This window comes from Patagioenas fasciata, chromosome 5 (genome assembly GCF_037038585.1).
Source record: "Patagioenas fasciata isolate bPatFas1 chromosome 5, bPatFas1.hap1, whole genome shotgun sequence".
In the NCBI taxonomy this organism is placed as follows: Eukaryota; Metazoa; Chordata; class Aves; order Columbiformes; family Columbidae; genus Patagioenas; species Patagioenas fasciata.
Genome location: NC_092524.1, coordinates 61,678,046 through 61,701,973, shown reverse-complemented (window position 1 = coordinate 61,701,973; position 23,928 = coordinate 61,678,046).

Genomic DNA, 23,928 nt, shown 5'->3' with positions numbered 1-23,928 from the left:
ACTCCTTTGCATTTACTAAATAGAAATCAAACACTTGCAAGGCAGCAAAATGGCATCACTTTTTTTTTTTACTTTTTTTTTTTTTTTTTTCTGGGAAGTGCAACATAAATAATAGAGGAGGAAAAAGAAAGGGAGTTTGGAGAATTTGGAGCAGGTGACACAGGTGGTTGTCACCTTTACTTGTCAGTCCAGCATTGGATTTGGGGGCAATGCATTGCAGAGGAGACAGCTGGCAGATCTCTCCATTTCAAGTCATCTGCTTACACAGGAACATCTTCGTAGAAAAGCGAGGCTAGATATGCCTTGGGGTGTATTTCCCCCAAAATCTTGGTTCTGCCCAACAGTCACTAGTAGCTTTGGCCATAAGCATGTGCAACCAAACTCCTCCTATCTGAAATCTTTGCTTCATTTTCATCCCCAAAAGTAAAGCAGCTGCTCCAAGATGCATACATAAAACTTCGTAAATTCAGATACTTGTCAAAACCTTTTATTGCAAAACATTCCCCTCTGAACAATGACCAATTCACTCCAGGTGCTTCAGATGAACAAAGGGGAGGTTTGGCAAGGACGCTAGGAAGGGAACATAGACCTTTCCTGATACACACAGCCTTAAGCAGGTCAGACTTCCTTTCTGGAGGAAAAAATGGGTTGTTTGGAACCTGAAGTGTTGTCTACTTTGTTTTCAAAACTAATGACAAAACAGGCTCTAGAGGAACAGGTTGTCATTTTGCTTTTATATTTATCCAATTCTAAAAAGCCTGCTAACTGATTCTATTGCAGCTCCTAACAATGGTTATTATTGATAATACAGAATATGTTTTTTTTCATAGGCCTTGTTTAAGGCCAGGGCTGTATAAGAGCTACTGATACTGGTAAAGAGAATGTTCCTGCCCTGAAGTGTGTATAAACTGAAGGAGCAATGCCATTTAACACCAGTCTAAAGATTTTGTCTAAAGATTTTTTTCAAGAGAGGCTGAATATACAACAGAAGAGAAAAGAAACCAAGAAGCCACAACATTTTGACAGAAGCAGATTAGGCAATTTTATGATAGAGGCTCCCTCCACACTGGCCTGTACAGGCAAGAACACAAAACCTTTTTTAGACATACCTGTTGGTCACGATGAAAAACGTGGGCAGCATCTCATACTGACATATCTAGCTTGGGAGGCCTGCTCAGAAAAATCCTTCATCAGAGCAGCAGCTGTCTCCTTCCCCCGAGCAAATTCCTTTAAAGCTTGTCAAAGATGCTGTAATCAGACTAGGTCATCAAAACCAGTCCTCCTGAGGACTGGAAATAAGATCCAGAGATGAGCATTCAGCTACATGCGCAAGGTCTAAAACACTAAAGTTTCCACTGAAATTAAATGAAGGGACTGTAATTGCTGTGCAAGAAAAGCGAAGCAATCATTGGGAGAGCCTGAAAGCTTTCGAACTACCTCCTGAAATGATGCAGGCTGTAAAGCAGGGATCTATGTACTGCTTAACAGAATCTGATAGCGGAGCAAAGCTTTTATTGGGAAACCAACTTAGATAACTACTGGAGCATTTACCTGTGTAGCTCCTGGAGCTAAGGCAAATTTTAATCGAGATTTCACCACACAGTTGAGTAGTTTTATCACCAGGTTAAATAAAAAAGGTTAATAAAGTAATAAAAATGGATTCTTCGTCTTCTTGATTGCAAAACATGAAGCTGTGGTCAATATGTTTAATAATTTGTAAATAGAGTGGAACAAAGCACAATAGCCATGGTGACCACTGAGAGGGGATTGCGGTACATTTGCACCCTCTCTTGTGCTTGCATCGGCAGTTTTGCAGTTTCCATAAATCCTTTGTCAGTAAGAAAGAGAAAATTGACTGAGTTCTTCTCTGGAGCAAAGTTTCCAGCTGTTACTGGAGTTATATTTGGGCTAAATTTGGCCTGGATTTGACTAAACCCAGTCTTGGATAAAATTAAAATATATCAGTGTGTTCATTTTGAGCTGTATTTACAGTATATTTTTTACAGTGTCTCTGATTTTAGGTGATTGATCTATACTTGATGAATATTATTAGAGCAAATATCAAAATGTGTCCTTAATGCTTCTCCAATGTTCAGGCATTAATTCAGATACTGTTTTCCCAGCTCTTTCCCGTAGCTCAGATTTAAACAAAAAGGAATCATGACAGTGCGTGGTATGAATGTTTACATAACTACACAAAAAAATGAGGAATAAACACTTTCTCTCATAGGCAGGAACAGCTGGTAAAATCACTGATTAAACTGACGCTTGGTGGGCTCTTTGGTACTGCTGGGTTTAGAGCTGTGCAGCAGGAGCTGGCAGTGCCATGACTGCCGTGGTGGGTACCGGTGAGGGCAGGAGAGAGCAAGCCAGGCTGCCCAAATTGGAAAACAAAACAAAACAAAACAACGCAGCTGGTATTGAAAGGGGGAATCTCCAGGGGTAAAAAAGAAAGAAAAATGAAGGTAATATGCTCCACCAAGCTTCAGAAAAAAAAGATAGTTGGAGGACATATTGCCGAAGTACAGCAGAGGTGAAGGTACATCGTGAGGCATGGGAATCTCTACAGCAGTTAGGGAGCCCCTGAAGCAGTAAGGCATGGGGAAAGCAGGCAAGGAATGGGAGCAGTCCCAGGAGATGGATTAATAGTGATAGCAAGAAATTCATTTTACATTTCTGATTGCTGTGTTCATCAAAGTCTCCAAGAGTATTTCACCCAACTGGCTCTGTGTTGCTTTTTCCGTCTGTCAGAAGGGGAAATTGAGGCACCAAGTTGCAAAGTGACTTACTCAAGGCCACTTAGGAACCAGAAGCGGAGCTGAGTGCTGGGGTCAACTGATTGCTCATCCCACCTCTTACAAAATCCCCCACTACCAGGGGCAGGTGACTGCTGTGAGATGCTTCAACTAAAGGCTTCTGCAGGCTGTGAAGCTCACAACTATCCAAGGAGAGCATGCCAAGAATAATCAGAGCATAAAAAACTGTGGGAAATGCTGCTATAAATCCTATAAAACCGAAGAGCAACTCTGCAAAGGTTTTGCAGTTAGGCAGAGTATGAAACAGGAAACAGAGAGGAATATTGTAGTATGTATAAAACCACGTACTTGCCTGAACCCTCTTGAAGAGCAACACCCACCAAAGGCACTGACTGTGCTTGAGTGAGCCTCAGGGCTTCCTAAGCTGTTTATCCTGGTGAAGGATTTGTAACAGCCCAGTCAACCAGCTGAAGCTCAGCTGAAAAGCCACAGTGCCAAAAGCACGGGAGACAGAGCCAGTGAAATAAATAACGAGGGTGCCTTGATTTTTTTCTGTGTCTAATTATACATATGTTCAGAATTCCTGGGGCTCAATTATAACCTTAACGTTGCTTTTCCTTCCTCAAAGGCCTTGTCCCTAAGTTAAAGCAACCAAGAACAAAACAAGCATCTTTACTCCGCAGCTCCCATGCCACATTATTCCCTTATCAAATCTGGCAGCTTCCAGCCTTCCCAACGCTATAATTAGAGCATCTTGCAGCCACCAAAATAGCAGTGACCCTCACCACAGCTCTGACCTCTCTACTTTGCGGCTCTCATCTGTCACGCACAACAGCTCCTCACCCACGCAAAGCGAGCACATGGAAAGGATGGGGTTTTGCATTTTGGCTGTGTGTGCCTGGCTGGCAGCCTGACTCCACATGCCACCCCAGCTCCTGCATACCCTGCTCTGTGTGACGGAAGGCTGGCTGTTCTCCAGTTTGCTACCAGAATAGGGGAGTTGGGTGAAATGGGGAGCTGAAGGAAGAAGGCACTTTAGTTTGACATCCCTTCAGCCAGGTTGCTTCTTGAATTAGTGCGTGAAACCCAGCTCTTCTGTCAACATTTCATTCGGGTTTGATTTATACGAACATGCAGGAAGTCTGTGGCTGACTATACAGGCTGCTGATTTAGGGAGAGCTGAGATCCCAGCATAAATTAAAGCAGCCTGTTTTCCTTTTATCTGTGCTGTTTGTCTGGGCTTCCAGCTCCAGAAACCCCTGACTGAGTACTGGGGAGCCCCTGTCACCTCCTGGGCTCCCTGCAAGGGCTGAGATGAGGGAGAGGAACAGAGGGTTTCCCTGCCAAGGAAGGATTGCCATGATTTGTGTTGATGGGCTAAATTTGCCCTAAACCTGCTTTGAACAGCTAGGGGGATTCAAACTGCTCTCAGTATTTTGCTGAATTTCATTTAGAGGAATTTATCCTCAGTCAATGGCATGAATGTGCAGCCAGAAGACGTGTAAGCAGTCTCAGATAACAATTATCCCATCCTAACAGCTAATAGCCTCCTGACAGGCTTCCTCCATGGAGCCATGGTGGCTACTTTACATCAGATACCTGAGTTTTATGTAGCTGGGAGGGCACATGGACTGCGTTCCCCTCTGAGTGAGACAGCTAGCAGAAGGAGCCAGTGTCCGTGGTTTCATTGCTGGGTGCACATGGGATCTGGCTGCCTTGGGAACCACGGGCTACCAGGGTTCAATTGTTCTGCTACACAGGGAACTGGACATGTACCAGGACTTCTGTTTTATTCCCTGTCATCCTTATCAAGTATGGGCTATCGTGCTGTAAATGCAGCATCCCTCTTCTGCTCCTTCTCATGCTCACCAGCCTGAACTGGAAAAGCTGTAAAAGTTCCAGCTTCATTTCAACTCCTCTTCATTTCAGCCAATTGGCAGAAGTCAGCAACAAACCCGCACTCATCTGGATGGAGTAAAAACATGAGTGCTTTCACCCTATGCAGGATTTTTCCCCCAAGAACAGAGTTTCTCTCACTAACTGCAAAGTGGAGATTCAGCTGCTCTGACATTCACTGCCCTGCAGACACCCACCCCAGCCTCCTGCTGTAGTCAAGGGAAACAAACACATGCTTTTCAGGACAATTCATATACCCTAATTTAAATGCCTACACCAGTAGCAGATGAGTCCTGTCCTGTCAGTGCCTGTTTCTCTTGCCTTAGCATGAAGGACTAATTTTGATGCAAGTGCCTCCACCCAGCCTGCTGGATCGCACCTACCTTATGATCCAACTGAGAAATTTGCTTTTTCTGAAGGCCAGAATGCCATTTTAATATGTATTGCTGGGAGGCATGGGAGGGGGAGATCTCTTCAAGGTGACCTTGCACTGAATTCGAGTTCTCTAGTCTGAGTTTGTTTGGCTGCAAGGGGAAAGATAAAGAGGAATTACCAGAGTGCAAACTAATGTCAGTGTCGAAGTCCTCACATAACCGTGCATTGTCACCTCTTTACATCTTTCTCATTCACTGTAACTGTGTTTCAGAGAGTTCATTTTAAACGAAAACCAAGGCTTTTTCCCCACTTCTGAAGTCTATTTGTTTATCAGAATATAATTTACATTTTCTTTTACTTTTATGGGAGGTTTGGATTTCCATGTATATCAGCAGTGTACAGAACAGACAACTGAGCAGGTGAAGTGGAATTTTGATGTATTAGAGGAGAGTGCATTATCAGTAAATTCAAGAGACTAAATCTGCCATAGAGAGGACTTCTTTTGTTTCCATCATTAAGTCAGACATTATATGCTGTCAAACATCCCAAAGGGCACTTTTGCTCAGGCATCAGAGGTAATAACTCTGCTCAGAAATTCACTGTGTGCTGAAGTCTTCATCTTAAAAAGCCTTGAACTCTTGTTCAAATGCAGGACACAAGTGAAAAAGCAAAAAAAACAGACATTAATCCTTAGTCTTACCAGCTCCGTGATATCCCTGTTTCTTCAGTGGAGGTTGTGAGGTTCTTCATTTGAACTTTTTCTCCTGGTATGATCCCATGGCTGAGGGTGTTGTTGCACAATGAAGTTTTCAGTTCTGGATGTGATGTCACAGCATCACAAACATCAACTGGCAGCATCCTGTCACTACTGTGATTGATTCATCACCTTCCAATCCTCAGAATAACTAGAATGCTTATCATTAAAAGAGAGATGGATCCTCTTTCCTACCTTTATCCCCTTGCCTGGTGAGTTATGTGATGGAGAGGTGGCCTCTTGGTCTCAGGCACCTGGTCCATTGGCTCAGGATGGTGTTCATTGACATTGAACAGGGGGAGGCTGTCACAGAGGCAACCCAAAAGTCAATTTAGGCAGGCAACAAGCTCCAAAGACTTTCTTTTAGCTGGAACTCTTCAGCAAAGAAACCAACTAGAAATGGGGTTTATCCAAATTATTTAACACCATGACAACATTGTAAAACACAGGTTCCGATGCCAGTTGAGGATATTATTAATGTACAACCACATAAGAATAATGATGACCCACGGCATGCATGCATTCACTCACAAGAACCAGAGACCTCTTTCACTCAAGGGTACCCAGAAGAAAACAATTGCTTGCCCAAGATGGGCAAGGGATTGCTTTCCAGAAGGAAAATCACTCGCCAAAGAGAAGGCAAGGGCACTCAATCCCAGGAAGTCTCCTTAGATGACATTCCAGTCTCAGGGGAGGGCTCTGTTCACAGACCCGCTGCTCCCAGAAGACCATTCTAAGGGGGTCTTCGGTGGGGACTTTGTTTTATAGCCTGGTCAGATCTGGCTGTGGTCATTATAAGCATGGTCCAGAAGCTACTCTGAGCATCTCCTTTGTTGAGGACCCTGTCTATTGACTGAGGGTCCCACCTTTTCTGCTCCTCCAAGTCGGGGGGAGGGTGGGAACATGAGGAGTCACTTTGCCCTGCAGTTTGGGGATGTGATGTTGGCACCAGCCTAGGTGCATAGATGAGGACAGGAACAGAGGAGCACGAAAGGTGCTAAAGAACCATCAGCTGCTCTATTGAAATCTCTGTCTCTCATCAGGGGTGTGCAACTGCCACAGACACCATGTTGAGATGCCCCACCACAATGTCTTTGTTTCATTGACACCACTGCTACCTACAAGACTAACACTGTGCAGGTCACTTGCTGCTGGATTAAATATGCTCAGATCTGGTGGCTTTTGTGGAGAGCCACCAGGTCACCTCTGCAGTGCATCAGTTTGCTGGGTGTGTTCATTTGATGAATGGCTCCTTTTTTTTTTTATGAAGTCAGTGAGACCTGTGGTGCAGGAAATTACCTCAGAGAACAGCATTTTACTGCATGCAGTCAGTTTTGGACTATAGTACCATCGCTGTGACACTAGCCTTTGGCAAATGAAGCATGTCCTCAAGGGCAGTTTTTAATGAGAGTCCTTAGCCTGGAGAGGAGCCTGTCTCAGGCTGGAGAGTTATCTCTGCTACTTCTTCAAATATCCCTGTAGCCCTTCTGCTCCTAACAGGTCTGGCTACCAGGTACAAGGTTTAGTGATGGATTTTTGACCCTCTTTCAGGCTTCATAGGTCAATAGCAACCCGCTGTTTGTACATCTGAATGAAGCTGACAGAAGCTTGTAGAGGGCATGTCTGATGTGAGTTGACTGAAGGAACATATTATTTAATGAGTTCTACAAAGCAGAGGGAGACGCACTGAGCAGCTAGCTATTTATGAATAAATATATCTATTCCGAGGGGGAATCACATAAAACAATGGTCTGGCAATGGCTGGTAATATAAAATGCAGTAGGCAGACTGTTGCTCACATTAGTAACCTATGAGCCACATCACTTAAATAGCACAATCAGCCCCAACCAGCTCCTTGGGAATTACTGAACCATTTGTGACATGGTTTATTCTTAGAGAAACTTGCTCTTAAGACTCTGTTGTAACTGTTCGCTTTATTTACATAAACTTGATAACTTTAAGTGACTACAGTTTCCTTTAAACCATATGCTTTTTATTTACAGAATGCTACATATAGTCAACTCTTAATATTAATTACTTTGAGTTCCTGGTAGGGTAATAATATTTAACAGTCCATTGCTATGCAATTTGTTTCATTATTTTTGTAATTTTTTTTATATCTGATGTGTAGCAGAATCTTCTCACCACTAAATTTGGAACTAAACTGTATGCATTTCTCGTGAATTTATTGTGCCTTGTCCTAAGCATTTGGTACTTATATCATCCTCTTAATTTTGCGAATACCACCTGTTGTGCCACAGACACTGTAATGATGACCTGTGTTTATATGGCGGCTTTTTTTCTAACAAACAACTATAAGGAAAATGAAGCTTAGATCATATGTTTGAAGTAAGAGGTGGACTTCTGAAAAGCAATTCAGTAGATCCTCACCTGACCTCAGCTACAAATGGAATTAAATTTGTCAAATGCAAAATAAGGTGCTAATTCAAACCAACCTGCCCAAACATGAACTTGAGTATTATCATAAAGCAGAATAATCACACAAATGAAAAAAAAGTGTAACAGAAACAACTTCTTTGTTATTGAAGAAGGCATTGTCTGTTAGAGGATACTGTTAACCTATTCTTAAAGTAGCTTATGCATTCTTTCTGTTTCTAGTCCACACTGGAATAAATACAATATTGGAAAGACGAGGAGGAAAACGGGCTTTTAAATATACAGGTAAAATGTGGACTTGAATAATATGATGGCCGGTGGGGAGGATGACAGTCTGCGGGAGCAGCTAGCCAAGGCACCTTTCTCTGTTCAGCATGGGCATGAGAAACAAACAAACCAGCTCTTAGTCAAGAAAGTTATCAAATAGCTTGAGGTTTTGTGGGATGTGGTCCTGTAGGTTTTTGTTTGTTTGTTTGTTTATTTGTTTTGTTTTGTTTTTAAATATATCTTTTAAGTGATGTTTTCTGATACATTCAGCAACCAATGGGATGGAAGGCACAGGAAAGCAGTATTTTACCTTAACTGTATCTGTCATCTTCACCTTCAAGATTTGTCTCCTTTGTCCAGTCCTCCCTTGAACCCCAAACTACTTCTATAATATGTCTGCCCTCACTCCTGGGATCACTGTCAATGATGTTGTTCCTGCTCATCCTTCCTCTCCATTAACACTTCATTCACCCTATTTTCATCAACTGTATCATGCTTGTGTAAGTGACTTATCTGAGCTATAATAGCAACAACCACAACAATAAGGCAGGAGTCTACCCAAGGGAAATGAAAATAAAATAAAAGGTTGGTTTGGCTCTTGTTTTCAAACTTTTTAGCATTTTTTTTTTTCTGCTGGCACCTTTTGACTGGACAGGGTATTAACAGCCTTATGGAGATTATATTGTCTCGAAATCACAGTCCTTAAAATCAATGACAAAGAAATTAATTTGGACATCTGCTGAATGGTGACTGAGAAGCAAAAGGATGCGCTAGTCATTAAATCCAGTACCCTGTTACAGACAATCACATAATACAATTTCATTTCTAAATGCAGCAGCTTTCACACACAGAACAATGTAGCAACTCTCAGCCTTCAGCATCCATCAGAAACCTTTTCCAGACTTTCTCTTCTTCTAATCATCATGTTTAAAGTTACTGATGGGTAGTTTATAGTCATTTATTCTCATGGCAACCTCCTTCAGCTTCCACAGCTCCTCCACAGAAGAAACTGCAATGCCATTTTACTTTGATTTTTAATTATTTGCATCAGAAATAATGCTGTTAAATGCTAAAAAATGGGATGAGGCTTAATGTGTAGCTGTGATGGGGAAAATCATTCCCAGATATCCTGCTGAGCTCATATGGTAATTTCTATGTTTGGGTATGCTTGTAAATGTCTGATTCAGCACCAGGGAGAGACAAGGCAGTGAGGAAACAATAAAAAAGACATTACAAAAGAGATTCTCCCTCCTCCTTGCCTCTCCTCCTCTAAGTGGTGAGCTTCTTGTGCTCAGTCCTTCAGATATTCATTCCACTGAGGTATTATTTCAGAATGTCCCCCTGCTGCTTTCTGAGCAGTGCCTGTGATAATGCTGGCATACACGATGCTGTGGCATCTCCTGCTTGTGATCACAGCTCCAGCCCAGTCCATACAAGAAGCTGAGACAGAAGCTGATTTTACTGATTCTTCCATATCTGATTTCATTTCACCTTTGTCATGAAAGAGTTACAAAGTTTAGGATACATTTGTTATGCCAAGCTGCATGTGAGCTCCAACCAGCATTTTGGAGAAGGCTTGGCCAATACAATGTGTTTGTGAGCCAGGAATTTTCACATTTGCTCTCTCATTCCACACAAAGCTGCTGTAAATGATGATTCCTCAATTTTACTTTCCTCAGTAAATGGATGTTTAGATGTTTAATTAGGAAGCAAACCATATAATCAACCTTCTGCACATATAGCTGCACAGTGTAATCAGTCTGCTGCTGGAGTATCAAAACCTGCTGAATTTATGAACGGTGTTGTGGCTCAATTTCCCAATTAATAAATACGAAGCAGCAGGCAGTCTGAGCACTGCACAGGCTGTACTGCACATCTAACATAGTGGTTTCACTCTATTTTTTTTCAGAAAACCAACTACAAAGAAACCAGGCAGTAACACAGGTGACAATAACAACAAACCGCATTTACCTTTTTGTGTTTAATTTTTTTTTTTGCACTATTTCCTTTTCAGGTTCCCACAAAGTGCTTGTCTGAGCAGTGTACGTTATCCTGGCTGGCATTCAAGGCTATTTCATTCTTGGTGAATGGCTAAGAGCCCACCTGTCAGGCAGGCGGAGGTAAGGAAAGCAGGACAAGGATGTGCATCAGAAATATAGAGGTGTCCCTGTCAAACACGGCTCACCGTCCCACAACTCTTTGATGAAGTAATAAAAAGAGATAAGTCTGTGTCAAAGAGGATGCTGGCTGGGAGCAGGACCCTTGGTAGTGTGGTGACCTGGAGAAAGCAGGAATGGTGACCATTTCTGAATGCTCAAGTTGGAAATTTCTCTTCCTGGTGCTCCCCATGCAATTGTGGGAGGAAAGGGTTGAATTCAGATGGTAAATTGAACTGTCTTCTGAATAAATCTCTCCTTCTCCATTGTCAGCAAAGGAAGCCAAGGAATATTGGCCTCTAGCAGGTGCCTGTGGTGGGTCTCTGTGAGCTCCTGGCAGGAGTGTCTGAACTTGCAATCTTGGAGTGCCCAGACTTTTTCCAGTGAGGGTGAAGACCCTCTGACAGTGTGATAGTCTGGATTCTCATGCTGAAGACCATGGGTGCACTGTTATCCACCCAGCTTGGGTCCTGTAAAGGTCTAAAGCTGAAAAAAAATGTGCTATTTGCATGTTCAGCCCCATCCCTTTTGCTTGCAATGGTGCAGCGTCGGACTGCCAGAAACATCTCTGATCTGTCCAAGACACCTGTTTTTGAATAGAATTTCTGCTCAGTCCATCCCAAATCTACTCCTAGTCCCAGACCAGGAAGGTTGTTGCAGAGGAGCCTGCTCTCCCCTGTTACTTACAGTTAACGAGGAGCTGCACATCTGTCAAAATGATGCGTCAGGTTTGACTTCAGAGACACTTTCTTGTTATTTTGGTTTTGGCAGCCCTCAGTCCCTTCATGTCACAATCATTTTAACCACTGACACACTAATCCTATTTGACACTTGCACTTCTTTACCACATTCAAGCTGCAATGAAACATGAAGTGCCTCCCAGGCTTCCATTGCAGCCTGCTCAGAAGCGTTTGTCCCCTGTCCTGGAGGAGGCAGAGCTGCTGCATCCCTGCGTGGGAATGTCTCTGCATCTGGGCTTCATGCATCTGTGAGAAACCAGAGCAAGCAATGGGGGACAAACTGGGACAACACCCTGTGGCTCCTAGTCACCAGAGACATTGTTTGTACAGGAGAACTAAAGGCAATAGATGAAGCAAAGGGCTCAGACAAGCTGTGCAACTCTGGCAGCTGAGCAAGTGATCGCACATCAGCAAGCCCAGAGTAACTGCCCATGTGTTCACACTGATTGCGGCAACTGGGAGATAATTCGGCTTATCTGATGCTGCTCTGAGAGGTCTACACTAGGTCACATTATTGTCCAGATTAAGAATTCTTATGTAAACTGTTACTAGAACTCCCCTGATGTGCAGTAGGTTGTTTAGACATTGTTAAAGCGCTCATGTGTCTATGTAGTTCTGGAATACAGAAAGGTTAAATAAGCTTACATATACTACGGAAGAAAATGTTGAAGACTGACTTAAAAAGCAAGCAAACTACACACTGAAACATGTGCATTTAATTAGATGTCCAGGGCACTGTCTGAGCATTCACAGTGATACAGGTGTTCCAGACAGATGATGTTCAAGCTAGATAATTAGCCAATAATTAATTTCTTTTTTTAGTTTGGACTCAGAAATGGAGATTTAGAGATGGATAGATTTTTTTTAAGCCCAGAAAGATACATATTATTTGATTACCTCCATAACACTGATCCATACTGAGCAAAATGCATAGTGTTTGACTGAAACATGATTTCCCAAATGGTGTCTGAACATCATTTGCAACAGAAAATAATTGAAAAGTCCCAAGGCCCCATTCCCCACTGCTACGTAATTACTGATGCCTATGTAATACACTATTGATTTGCCTGTGTTTTCCTACACTCATTTTGCACAGGTGCTAAGGACTTAAAAAACATAAAACATTGGAGGAACATCCCCAAAGCTTAACCAAGAATAAATCACAGTTCAAAGGTCCTGAATTCCCTTATGTCCATATTTGTGTATGGTGTACATTCCCCGCCAGCCACATGGAAGTGAGTTTGACCAGACTATGCAAATGTTCTGTATTTAAGGTCTTTTACCTGCAAATGTAACCCCACATCCTTTCTTGCTGCCTTATGCACTGCTTGCTTTCAGCAGTTTTCCTACTGGTTTTGTAGACCACAGCAGAAGCAACAAACAAACGGCCGCTGCTCTGGAGATCAGGGATGCAGTGATTCTTTTTGACCACACAGCCCTTTTAAGGATCCCAGTGGTCCTGCCAATCAATGTTTACTTTTAATGAGCCCAATTAGGTATATCTCTCCAATGCAGGATTATGAGGATTTGAAAACGGTCAATTTGTAATGGTTCTTGTGGTGGTCACTGCTACCTGCAACGTTAATGAAGATTTATTAAATTAACGACATGTGGTTTTTCAGTAATCCAAAATTCACACACACAGTTACTTAGGGTTGGATTCTATGCATACACCAGCTTGGTGAGCTGCATATATCTTATGTGTGTAGAATTGATTAGTTATAGTTCTGGAATACTCATCCAGAACTTACTGTCCCTATTTATAATCTGTTTTGTTCCTCATAAGATCTCTTCAAAACTCAGTGGGGTGCTGCCTCTATATAAACCAGAGACTCCCACAGAATGTTTTTTTCTCATAGTATTTCAGAGTCCTTAGAGAGTGGGTAAGGTTGCTGGAAAAAGCTTTTGGAGCCCAAATGGGAAATAGATTTCATTTTTAACATTTCTTTCCCCACCTCAAGCCTCAAATTAATGCAGAAGACAACAGCCAACTGCTTGAACAAAATCATTCAGGCATTAAGAGAAGAAATGTCACTGTAATACTTCAGGGAGGAATATTCATGTAACAAACCAGCCCATTAATTACATCCTTTACACACATTTTATCATATTAAACAATATAGCCCAATCAAGGAGACATAAGTATTTTTACAATATTCAAGGTTAGCTTCAAGGGAAATGTTCAGGCCAGATGTGTGATCTGGACTAGATATCTAGTAAATATTTGATAACTAAGAATCTGTCTTCATTCAACAAAGAGAATTCAAAACACCTGATGCAAAGCTTTTGGACTTTTTGTCTGCAACTGCAAATGGGTGGGAGTTTGTCTGGTTCTGCTGAAATGCAATAGATATTTGGGGGTTTTGGAAGTTTTGGGAACAATTTTCAAATTTATTGGAAATTTTACTGCTGTCCTGGGTAAGCTACTGTCTCCATTCATCCGGAGATAGAGGTTGTGTAAATAACTTTCATCTGTTTTGGGTGGCTGCAGCAGTATGTACTCTACTAATAGCATGCCTGCTGGAAAGGAGACCCTTCCAGCATGTATCCAACCAAGGTATTTCCACGCTTCTCGCATTACTAGCATTACATCCAAGCATAAATCTTAATGTATTTTCCACCTGGAGCACTGGATAGGTTTTCAGTAAGTAAAACCCACACCCCTGAAATTATAGTTATGAGTGTCTGGTTTAGAAAATATAAACTCGCCTGTGTGTTGAATCAATTGCTGGGGACATACTCTCTATCTCCTTTATCCTCAGTACTCCTCCCCATAAAAGGGGACATAATGAAACCTCTTTAGCTGGCTGATTTATGGACAAATACATGAAAGATCATGAGGCTTCTCAGTTACTATTACCATGGATGCCATACAAATAATTGAGATAGACTCCAGGCTACTTTGCCATACCACTTTATGCAAACCACGACAACAGTGCTTAGCTGGGGGTTAAGGTAGCTCTGGTGTCCCATTAGATGGGTACCCTGCTGCTTTTCATTTATAAGAATGAGAAGCTGATCTCCTGTTTCGGGTCTGACTTGCTGAACCCGCTCCCTGTCCCCTGTGTCCCCCTTCCCTGATGCTTTGTCTGGATAATTGCTTCACAGTCGAAACCAAAAGGCCCAGAAAAGGGCCTGGACAAGTCATGTCCATCTACAACCACAAGTGTATTCAGACATCTAACTTCTACCTGAGAAACTAAGTCCCACTGATGTAACTTTGTTGATGGTGTTTTATTTGTTATCCTTGGGAATTAGCTATCGAGGGTAAGGTTTTAAACAGTTCTGTGAATATGAAATTTCGTTGCTTGGTGCTTAGTGATCTAATGGGAATAATATTGTCACACCTCACTGGACTGTTGTAAGACATGTACAGTAAAGATTATGAGATGCTTACACGCTGTTGTTATGAGATCCGTGAAAGCACTGAAAGATAAAGTGATACCAGCATGAGCAAGAGAACAAAGATATAGCCTTGACTGATCGCTTTTTTTTGTCTTGCAATAATGTACACAATCAGTGCTGATCAAATAACAAAGACAGAGGAAGCTGTCATTGAATTAGATATTTTTGCAGTGCAATTCTGATATGAGGGATTGATCCAGAGCTGGATCCTTTGATAAGCACATAAAGGCCGCAGCTCTGTGTTCATGACCTCATGTCTTTTCCAGCCTCCTGCATGGCTGTCATCAAGTCATTCAGGCCTCTCTGTGCCTGGAAGATCTTTCAAGTGATCAGCGAGGGCAAAAATACTGAAGGCCTTAGTCAACTATTGCAGAATAAACTCTGTGGAAGGGTCACGGTTCTACCTATAGTGGGTTTGTTAATGCTTGTTTTATGTTATCAGAGTTGGGTGACACAAAGCAGTGATTAGGTTGATGTACGGGGGGACATATTCCAATTCTCACTCTCCAAACGTGAGACCTGGCAAGCCCTTTTTCCACTCAGAGAGAGAAGCAGGATCCTAGAAATGCGGGAGACAAAACTTACCCTGATTGCTGATTAGCTACACTTAAACTGCTGTCAAATGCCTGTGCAAGAGGAAGTCTTTGTGCAAACCGTACATTTTGTTTTCATAGAAGAAAGCAAGCAAACAAAACCTGACCTTGCCAGTGGCTGGAAAGCGGTATGAAAATGCTTTGGAGTAGCCTCATCTCCCCTTGCTGGTGTTTGGTGGTTATTGCAGTCCCATCTTTGTTTCCATGGTCAGACTTTGTACTGTATTCCAGTAGCATGTTTGCAGGATTTTCCAGGTATTACCAGATAAATAAATACATTTTCTGTGTGCATGCTGATGAAACTAGAACTGAGCTTGTTCCTTCTAATGTGATTTAGCTAACTAAATTTTTACTTTTTTTTTTTTTTCTGAAAAGCTTTGATTCATACTTAGCACCAGTTTTCAGGCTTCCTGCAAAGTGGTTCAAGTGTAGCCATAGTTTCTGGGAGCAAAAGGGAAATATTTCATTAAAAGAAAGAAAATTTAAAGTAAACACTTGAACCAAAGTAGGCTTGCAAATCTGTTGATTTAATTACATACAAAGGCCTTAGCCTTTGCAGTCAAGGGTTGCATGATTTATGATCTTCACATGGGAAGGGGGAGGAGTGTGAGGAGCGAGTAAATTCTAAACCCACACATGCTGGTTTTGATGAGGCAATTTTGTCTTGTTGTGATCAAGGTCCCCCAGGTATGAGTCTATATACCACTGATGCATAGGAAAACCTAGAGCTCACCCTAAACTGCTCTAAGGACAGTGGTCTCCTAGACCTGGAGGCAGCAAGGGACGTCAAACATGAGAGCAGGGAAGAGGGATGTGGCAGATTTTGGCAGCATAATGGAGTTAAGCACCAGAGAGCAAGATGAGCTACCTAAAGTTTAGTAGCAGCAGTGCTGGCACAAGAGCAAATGGGCTAAGAATATGATCAAATTGGAAATTACAAGAAGATTTCATACCATCAGAAGAAGTGGAACAGTTTGGCAATAAAAATAGATCTGTACAAAGCCAAATGGTGTTTGTAGCAGTCCATGAAGGATTTTATATGATGTGGGAACCTGAAGTGATGATTCAGGAGGTAGTTTTCAGGTCTGTCTTCATAAGAGGGTGGTCAAACATTGAAACAGAGAGGTTGCAGAGTCTCTGTCCTCGGAGATATTTAAAACCTGACTGTGGATGACCCTGATAAACTCGCTCTTACTGACTGTGCTTTGAGCAGGGGAGTTGGACAGGATGGTCTTCAGAGCTGTCTGCCACCCTGAGCCATTCTGTAGTTCTGTGGGGTAAATGAATAAGTCAGTGATAGCAGAACAGGTCTCCAGGTCCTTTTCTTCTTTCTTTATTCTCAAGTTTGCTCTTTATGGACAAAAACAATTTTATTTCCCTCCTGTATTTATCCCCGAGATATATATCACTGCACCTCAAGCTTGCAGGAGTGAGATGTGAGTGGGACCAAGGGTGGACTTTTGTTCTGAAAATTAAGATCAGCCAGGATTAATGCTATTTTTTTTTTTTAAAAACTCAGCAGTGTTGTGCTGTCTAGGACAGTAAGGTGCAAGTACTCCTCCAAAAACATAGAGGAAGAGCTAACTTAAAACTTTATCTCCAGAAAAGGACAGTATACTCAGGAATACATGTGGGTCAGCTATTCTGATGGGATAAATTTTGCTTTACTCATCTTTTCCCTGTGATCTTCTTTTACTCATTTTAGAGGTTTTATTCATAGAGGTTACTTATTCCCACATAACATCAGCTGAGAGATTTTTTGGGCGGGGGAATGGGAGAGGTTTACCCTTTCCAAAAATCTCTCTCCTATGGAATGTCTACAGTGAAGATGCATGCAGTCAGTGCCATCCTGGGATGCTGTGTTGACTGATGACCAGCATGCTCAGCACAGTACATGGGTCCTCTCTCTCACTCGCAGATCCCAGAGCCACATCTATAACTGTCAACATATGAGGGTTGGAACCTCTACATGTAGTATTTTTTACGTATTTATCTTTGAATAAGCTTTGGAAATGAATTTCCTCACTTTTAAATTATTTCTTGGCACAAGATCCATGCTTCTGGCTGTACTGGTTAAAGAGTCACAGCTGGATTTACTGCCCTCTCTGACTTTAACCTGCTGTTCAAGGCTACAGTGATTGAACACTGGCTTACAAACCCCGCTTCTATATTTTTTATATGGTATAACTTCTTCCGTTATTTCCCTAATGGCCTGGGAACGTACATCTTTTTTTCCAGTGAAATAACCACCTATTTATCAATTTCTCCTGAGAGGCAGCATGATCTGACATTGCATTTAACCCACAGCAAGATATTTAGTTTGTTCAATGGGTACTAAGGGGAGACAAACATACACATCACAGTTCATAATAAGCAGCCATTTACCAGGTAAAATACTGATCATACTGGAAATATAGCAGGACTGAAACAATGACATTTTCAGTCTTTTCTTTCTCCTTTTCTGCTACATAACTCTTTCATGCAATTTATACAAATAAACTTGATACACCAACTAAACATGATAATCCGTAAATCAGTATGAGGCAGGACCAATAAGTAAAGATTTTTTTTCTGTGATGTTTGGGGAATGAAGCAGATGACAGAACTAAAACGTGTCTGTGCAGTGAGGAAAAGCACAGTCACACATGGATAAAAGCAGAGGTGTTAGCTTTGCCTCATTTCTCTGGATTCAGGATAACATGAGGATTTCAGCTTATGCCGATCAAGTAAGTAGACACCTGCAGTATGTACAGAAGTCTGAAAATCTGTACCAGTGTGTTTTCATGGGTCAGTCAGGCATGTGGCTACCAGTACTGCGGTCACACCTTCCTCTGCAGCATCTTGCAACCCTTTCCAAGACCAATGTCCTAGGAGCTGTGGAGCTTCCCAGCCTCCTCATGGGGAGTGTAACCCGAGTTAACCACAGTGGTACAGTACTCAACATCATGCAGAATTAGGACTCTCAAAAGCCACTGAAATCAACAGAATATTTTTGTTCATGTCAGTGGAGCAGGTTGCCCTTGGATTGAAATCTCCCACTAATGTAATTATTCTCTACTAAGGGAGGAAAATGGAAAAGTGAATATGATTTTTTTTTTGCATCAAGGTCACACATGCCAGCCAGCTCTCAGCATCTTAAAGAGCACTGTACGGAGATTTTATTATTTTCCAGACATAAACATACGTGAAGAGCATCACAGCACAGCCTCTCTCCTGCCACTCAATGTGTGTTCTGCTCCAGTGCTGAGAGAAGATACTCTGCACCCCAGGTAAAGGGACCATCGGGGCACATGGGCGAAAAGCATCACATCTGACCTGAACAGAATTAAGGGCAGGGGATAGAAACTGAGAGTGCTTTACTGGGCTGACCTAATAACAGCTTTCAGATGCCACAACGGCTGCATCGACCCTGCTCTGATCACATCTGGTCCTTTTTTGCCAGGACTCTCACCCTCACAACCTCCTGGTTCTTATAAAAGTCTAGCAGGAGGCACTTTTGCAATAAATAAAAAAAAAATATTTGTTTGTTAAATGACAGTTTTCTTATCTTTTAGGAAGTGAATAATCTGTGCTCTGATTGGAAGCATCAGAAAATCTATATCACTGTCTAGCTTTGTGATTGTGCTCTGGATAAAATTATAGTAGATCAGTTTAAGTCAAGTTTGTTATAATGGTTCTTGAAAAACAAAACATATAAAAAAATATGTCTAGTTCAAAACTTTATAACCAGGGAAGATTTGGACAGGAATTTAAGTTCCCTCTAAAACTTTTCAGAATACCTTGTTTGACTATGCTGACTCTATTTATTGATTACATGAATCATTCATTTCCTAAAAAGTCAATCCTCCCTGCTCTCCTCCACTCTAATTATGGACAGAAGTCAAGGTGAATCTTTCCATTAACTTCCATGATCTTTGGATCAAACACTGAAACACGATCACAAGAGTTAGGCATCGATAATGAATCCGGGTACGGTGAGGTTATCTCTGGCCCAGGTATCCTAATACCAGGGTAAAACCAGGGCAATGAGACACAGAACTGACACTTACCCCGCAGTCAATGTGTTTGGGGTAGTTGTAAATACAGCAAACCCAGACACTGCAGACATGAGCTTGGAAATGCCTTTTTTATAGTCTTAAGGGAGATCTGTACCTTGAAGAAAATGGCTTCTGTAACCAAACAGCAGCCTGTTAATTGTATCACATTATCACTTGGTAATGGAGCGATTTTAAAGTGTGACTACAGCGAACAGGAATTTCTGTTTTGCACTAGACCACTTAAAAAGCCTTACCTTTATGTAGGACATCAGGACTTTTCCGTGTCACATTCCATTTCCGTTTCTTATTAAGAGCAAAATTGATTTGATGTGCCAGGGGCTTTCCATTTGCATTTCAATTACAGATTTCAGTGGCTTCTTAAGCTTTCCAGGATTTTAAAGGACTAGTATTTCCTGTAAAATATTCTGAATAAAAGAGTTTAAGGGCTGAGGTGGAATGAAGTTCATTAAAAATAAAGCTTATCACAAGGCCTGCCATTCCCAGAGTTAAATTCATTGGTGACTGCTTATATTTTCATTGTTTATTAAATAAGTAAAGAAAAAGTCATTACTAAGAGCTGAAAAACATTATACATGAACAGATGGCTTGAATGATTTTACATGTCCTGAAGTCTTCATTCACCCCAATTTATCAGTGAGGTAATGATGTCCCTGGAGGTTGTGTGAAAAAAGGTAAAGCAGTTTATAAGGCAAAGAAGAGTCCAATTGGAGATGCGGGAGTCTGGGCTCCCAGCACTGTAGAGGCAATCAGGGAGCCAGAAAAACTTCCTACAAGCTCAGATTCCCAGAGTCCCACCTTAGCTGGGATTCCCAGTAACAGGGACCCAAAACTGAGGTAGAAATCCCAACACTTAAGTTCTCTGGTTCAACTGCATTTACAAAATTTCAAAATAAAATATTGGGACAACTTTGAAAACAACTCAAAAACTCTTCCCTCTCCCCTCCAGGCACCGTCTCTCACACTGAGCACATGTTCATTCTGGGTAGAAACTATGTATGCTAATTTCAGATCAAAGATTTTTCCCTACCTTTTTCCATGTCAAGGGGAGAGGACTTCCACTACCAAATAAAAAGCTGAAGATGCACCTGTTTAATGCAACACCACATTTTATTGCTGTGTCTTTGTGGAGGGTGCAAAGCATTGACAGAGGTGAACAGACATTTTACTAATCATTCGCTTCTATCCTGAAGGGATCTCTTTACCTGGACTTTTTAAATTTTTTTTTATTTTTTTGTAATACTTGCCATAGATTGTACACTGTCAGTACTCCTGTCAATGCTGCCATCACTTTCCCTCACACTCTCTCCCGTCCAGGTCCTCATGGATCAGCTCCCCCCCATTCTGCTCCAGCTCCCCTGGCAGAGGAAATGCAGGAATAACAGCCTTCCGTGAAGCAGGAAAGGATTTCTATCCAGTCCATAATTCACTCTGTTGTTTCCATGTACCACGCATGCCACTGGAAAGGAAATGAAATAATTGTCCTGCCTGCAAGAAACATGCTTTATGGCATACATTTATGATAAAATTATAGAGCTGTTGCAATGAAATATTCCATCAATACATTACAACAAAACAAAATCTGCGTGGCAGTAAAAAAATCTTATTGTCCCTGTTTCAATCCTGGTTTTCTTTTGTTGAGTTTATTTAGTGCCTTTATTAAAATATTTGCTGGTTTTAATGTTACATTGTTTTTATAATGGTATGATTTTTATTGTAACATCACCTCCAATTTAATGTCTCTTTCCATTATATGTGAATTGCTACTAAAATGGAATTGCTATTATAATGGATGCAATACCCTTGTAGGAAGTTTTAAGAGCCATTACTACTACATAATTACCAAAGAAAAGCCAGGAAATGGCATGAGGAAGAGGGAAACACTATCAAAACAGGAACCGTTTGTGATAAAGACAAGCAAGATCAAGTAGCCAAAGAGTCTGCTGACCTGTGACTGAGAAAAAATATCTCAGAGAGGAAACACGATAGAGAGATGCCCCCAGAGCCTGGGCTGGACATCCTCTCTTCTAAATTCTTCAACTGGAATTCAGAAGGATAGGATGGAGTGATGGTTCCCTGCCCTTTGACTGTAATGAACTGCCTGCCCAGACTCTGATTTCTTGGCGATGGTGCCTTCAGACTGCAACATGTTAATGCAAAAACTCTCTCTTGTCTGGTGAACTGAAGGGTTGGGGGGTGACTGAGCTCGCTTACTTATTTCACTCCTACTGCTAGTAATGTTGTATTGTATATGTTCCTTTTGGAAGTCCTTTGAATAGCTCTTATTCCTCACTGGAGCTTGGTCTGCTTATTTAAGCTGATTTTCTATTATCTTTAACAGAAATATCCAAGGTTACACTGGGGTATCCTCACCAGGCAAACCAATTGTTTCACATTGGAGTGGAGAAGCCCCATGTGTCCCATTGTGAAAATCTGGAAAACACTAATCTGACAGTACAGACATATCAAAAAAGGGAGTACTCATCCAAAAATCTGGGACTGAAGTTTACTGAAGTACCTTTAGCTATGGATTTAGATACCTAATCTGAGGTATTCATATTTAACAGTAGTTTCCCCTATGAAATGTGTCATGTTTTAGTGAAATAATAATAAGAAAATGAATCTATAGCCTTAAAAGTTCTACAGATCATCCAGATAAGACATGGATAGCTTTTATTTTTCATGTGACATTTTGAGGGAGGAATAAAACCCCTTATGTTCACACAGTTCTCCTTTGGATCTTTGAAACATAAGGTAGCAGATTTATGGAAGTTTATCAGGAGATTTGTATATACATGGATACAAACTAAATATGCATGTCAAACTGTAGCTGGCTCTTTTGCACTCTAGCTGAAATTTATCTCAGGGTGACTCTGCAATTTTCAGGGTGTGAATTGTAGTTTGAATTCTGAGTAACAGGACTCTCAGGGTTGGTTAGCCCCCATGTCTAAGGATAATACATTTTAATCTCAGCATCTCTCTGAGGCGGTGCAAGTTCAAAACCAAAACAAAAAAAAAACAAAAAACACAAACAAAAAAGCACAAAACAAAACTAAACAAAAACAAAAAACAAACCAAAAATCAAAGTAAAACAAACAAAGAAAAACAACCCAAACCGCCACCAAACCAACACACACACAGAGACACAAAACTCATGAAGCCTGTTTGATGAATTTCTATGATCTTATCTCTGCAGAGTGTTTTTATCTTTGGCAGGATAGAGTTTTTTTGCTTCAGCAGATAATATGGGAATTCAATCATTGTTTTCCAAAGTACGTATTATTTGCAATAGTGTGGTCTGGGCAATTGCCTTTCTCAAAGAGCAGGACAATATTTCAGCTAACAGGGTGGAAATCAATAGTAAAAGATTAAAGCTCAAAGGATGAACAAGTGCACGTGAACCAAAGGAGAAAGTGACAGTGAGAGCTGCCTTTAAGTGATAGCAGGTGCTCCGGTAGCCTAAGAGGAGAAGAATGAAGAGAGACGCTTCAATTAGCTCATTGCAGTGCTCCTGACAGACACTGCTTTGTTCTTGGCTTTGAAAGATTCTTTCCTTTCTTCCGATGGGTTTGCAACTCCCTACCAATTTCTTGTTGCAGCTTGATGCCATATTCCAGTCAAGTCCTGGTCAGTCTGTTATCCTGCCTGATGACTTCTTTGCTAACTACATTCTGACTGAAAATCAGTTCAACTCCCCTTAGTATAACAGAATAATTTTGTGTTTGCCCCCTTCAGAGCCAGGGCTCCCACACCTAAGAGTGATGCCAAGGTGCTTTGTCTGTACCCCTTCCCCTAACAGCTGAGTTCTCTGTAACTACTGGGGTCAAATCATCAGTCAAATAAACAAATTATCACTTAGAAACTACTAGGAAGAAAACAGAACAAAACATTATGCAGCCACATGCTGAGTCCTGTGTGCAGCTTGGCTCTGCTCGTGTCTAAAAGGAGAGAGAAGGGCTGGAAAAAGGCAGCCCAGATACCCAGGTATGTGTTGGCTCCCACAGGAATGATTACACAGACTAGGATTCTTCCATTTGGAAAAGATTTGGACTAGGTAGGGTATAATTAGAGATTATAAAATGAGGAATGGCATGCACAGGGCAATCAGGGAGCAACTGCCCTCTGCTTCTTCCAGCTCAGGAGTTGGGGGGTGGGCAGTGCAGCTGGGAGGTTCAAAAAGAGAAACAAAAGAAACAGTTCATTGCCAATGTGTGTTTAACCTGAGAAACTCCTTTTCACAATATGTTGTGGATGCTGAAAGTTTACAGGGCTACAAGCTCTGACTGGATAAATTCATGGATGAATAGTCTATTTAACTCATTCCTTGCTAAGGAGTGCCTCAGCCCTGAGCAGCAGCTGCTGTAGAAACTTTCTGCCCTTGTATTCTGGCATCAGAGGCCAGAGAGGGGATCTGAGACCAGTCTACCTGCAGTTCTTACCAGTACAGCCGTGCATATGGAACCGTTGACGGACTACACAAAGCCTTGACGCTCCAGCTCCTGCCTAGGATGGGCCCAGAGATCTCTACCTGCAG